The following is a 3,364-nucleotide window of genomic DNA, read 5'->3' on the forward strand; positions in this document are numbered from 1 at the left end:
GCCTTCACGACCTTGACCTCTCTGCATCGACTCTGGAGGCTGGAGGAACTCTGCTGAACTTTCGAGATTATATTCACGGCCACCGGGGCCTGGCGAGCATACCCCAGGCCAGCTCCCCTGGGGTGAGCTGCCACGGCGCCCACTTCGGGAGCCTGTAACTTCTAATCAGGGTCTCCTTGCCAGCGGGTGGACACCAGGCCATGCCCCACAGTGACCTCCTGGCTGCACTGACTACAAGACTTCACCAGGAGGGCAAACTAACTCCACTCGCTCTCCAGACTTGCGGAGTGGCGGCACTCACGGCAGGAGCTGGGCTGCCCACACTCGCGGGCGACCGTCACAGCACCTGACTCCCAGGGACAGTGCACCCAGCCAGCTTCCCCTGGGCTGCACCTGGGTGCTGGGCGATGTCGCCTCACCCAGACGGTGGCTCTGATATCTTCCCTCTGTGCTGGAGACATTGTCAGGTGGGCTTTCCTTCGAGGTGACAAGATGGCACCAACAGCCCCAGCCACCCAACAGAAATGGACCCTCTCCTCCCGCAAGGTTCCAACCCTAAGGCACCTGGTTGGTCGCAGACCAGAGCCAATCACTGTGTCTAGGGAGAATGGGCTCTGCTGATTGGCCAGGTTGGGGTCGCGTGACCAGCGGCTCTGAGGCGCACTTGGCAGGTGCTGCCGTGTTCCGGGTGGGAGCTGGTGCCCAGGGGAGCAGGCTCGGGGCCGCGGCTCCGCGTGCTCTGTGGGCCATTCCTGACGGGGCTGCTCGTGCCCTCCTCGCCACTGGCCCTGTGCGCACGGAGTCCGCCGCCGCGTTTCCCGCCCGCCGCCCCTTCCCCGGCGCCCGCCGCCCGTCCCCAAAGGCGGGACTTCCTGTCCGGAGGTAGGGTGTGGGCTTCCCTGCCAGCTTCAAGGCTGCTCCCTGTCCTGCTGTCACCTGCTGCTGCGTCACCACACGTGCCCCGCGCACCCCCGTGCGTCAGGGCCTGGCTGGGCGCGTCCAGGGGTCAGCAGCACTGACGACGTTCCTGTCCCCAGGAGCCGGCACCGTAGCGGAGCAGACAGACCAACGGGGAGACAGGCCCGCCCGGTGAATCCAGATGAGGGCGTCAGCTGGGGATGGGATGGAGCCAGTCCACGGAGCGGTGCGGAGGGGCAGAGAAGTGCCCGTGAGGAGGCGCCGGCTGTGCAGAGGCCAGGGAGAAATGAGAGAAGGGCTCTGTGGTCGGCAGGGAGCAGGGCCCCAGGCAGGGCAGCTCCTGCAAAGCTGCTGAGCTAGGGCCAGCTTGGGGTTCCCAGAGAAGGAGTTGCGAAACTGTTTTTGGTTTTTTTTGAGACACAGACTCACTCTTGCCCGGGCTGGAGTGCCGTGGCGTCAGCCTAGCTCACAGCAACCTCAGACTCCTGGGCTCAGGCGCCTCCTGCCTCAGCCTCCGGAGTAGCTGGGACTATAGGCACACGCCACCATGCCCGGCTAATTTTTTCTATATATTTTTAGTTGGCCAGTTAGTTTCTTTCTATTTTCTATTTTTAGTAGAGACAGGGTCTTGCTCTTGCTCAGGCAGGTCTCGGATTCCTGAGCTCAAACTATCCACCCGCCTCGGCCTCCCAGAGTGCTGGGATGACAGGCGTGAGCCCCCGCGCCCGGCCGACACCGGAGTTTTCACTTGTTGTGACATAATGTTCTTCCGTTGACTTTTTTCAGCTCTTTAGAAGTATAAAAACCCTTCTTAGCTCCAGGGCCCTGAAAAACAGGCAGCAGGCCCAGTTTGTCCTGTGGGCTGCAGTCTCGGCCCCTGTGCTCAGGGCACTGGGACGGAGGCCGGGGAGGGAGCAGGACGGCAGCAGAGAAGAGTCAGAGGGATACACAGGGCCTGCCCACACGGCCCGGGAGGCCCCTCGCAGCTGTGTGGCTCCCACATCCTCAGGGACAGCCCTGTCTGCAGTCTCAGAACTGGCCGCCGCTCTGGGTAGTGGGTGTCACCCAGGAACCTTCCGTAGGGAATGAGCTGTGTCTGAGCAGACATCTGCAGGCTGCTTCCCTCCCACTCTGCCTCTGCTGTGCAGCCTGCAGGGAACCCTTGCCCTCTCTGGGCTCCTGCTTGGCCATCAGCGAAGGAGGCTCTGACCTGCTGTGACCGGTTTGAACGTGTCTCTACAGCTGTGAGTCTACCCTCGAGCACCACAGGCAGCGACTATGAAGCTCCCACGTTGGGGCTGGCCTGAGCCTCGTCCGCAGCCCATCGCACAATTGTGCGTCTCAGTCCTGTCCCTGCCTGGCTACTGAGGTCGCCTTGAGCAGAGGACGGTCGGGGGCCGTCTATGTCCGCAAGGTCCCAGGTCATCACGTCCTGTGGGGTCGCCAGGTCTGTTGCTGCTGCCGCCACTGGAGATCTCCTTTGGGGTGTTTGCGCACCCCAGGCCGCGCAGCTCTGACAGCCCACCCATCATCTGCCTCCCTCTCTCCCCCTCCTCCCCTCTGCGCCGCGTTCTCTGTCCCAGCTGGAATTGGCCGTGGCTCCAGGCAAGAACAGAGACCCCAATGGGCAGGTGGGGGAGGCAAGGGCCCTGTAAGGGGTGCCCAGTGGGGAGGCCTTTCTTCTTCTTCTGGGTGACTCCAGTGTCTCTTCGATCTGAGCACGTGGGGACAGGGATTAATCCCCCTGGTCGCTCTGTCATTCATTTGTCAGTCCACCCAGCTGCTCTCTGTCTCAGGAGGTACCTCCTGTACATGCTTCATGCTTTTTTCTCTTGCTTTTTTAAGCAAGAAGGGAAATTTATTAGGAGAACCCAGGGAACCCCAAGATAAACACTGGGTAGTCCAAGTGTCAAGTAGCTGGACTTCCCAGAGGACTGGCCCGCAGCTGGCAAGCCGCCAGGACCAAGCGCGCGGCATCTCTCCTGCCACCCTGGGGCCACGCCCCTCAAGTGTCAGAGCAGCCGGGATGACAGGGTGGCAGGTGTGACCTTGGGCTGCTCTGGGAAGGCGGGCGTGATTCGGGAGAGTCACTGGGCCTGGGTGGCCCTTGAGAGGCTTCTGTTCAAGCGGCCACTCTCTGCCTGCTCCACTGGCTGAGAGGTGGAGGGAGGCGGTGGCGGGTGCTTGGACACGCCCACGTGTCCCGTGGCTTCCTTGCTGTTCCTGATGCTGTCACTGCTTCGTGCCTGTGTGAGTGGACACTGGGGGCAGAGACCCACAGGGCCCGGACCCAGTCCCAACAACAGGGTCTCTATCAGACAGCTGAGCTCTGGGTCGTGGACTTCTAGAGGAGGACTCTTAGCGGGCCGGGAGGGGACGGAAGTGCGCTCGCCAGGCGGGGCGCCTGCCAGGGGAGTGGGCAGAACACGGTCCATGCTGCCTGCCC

The sequence above is a fragment of the Microcebus murinus genome, chromosome 21, assembly GCF_040939455.1.
Source record: "Microcebus murinus isolate Inina chromosome 21, M.murinus_Inina_mat1.0, whole genome shotgun sequence".
In the NCBI taxonomy this organism is placed as follows: Eukaryota; Metazoa; Chordata; class Mammalia; order Primates; family Cheirogaleidae; genus Microcebus; species Microcebus murinus.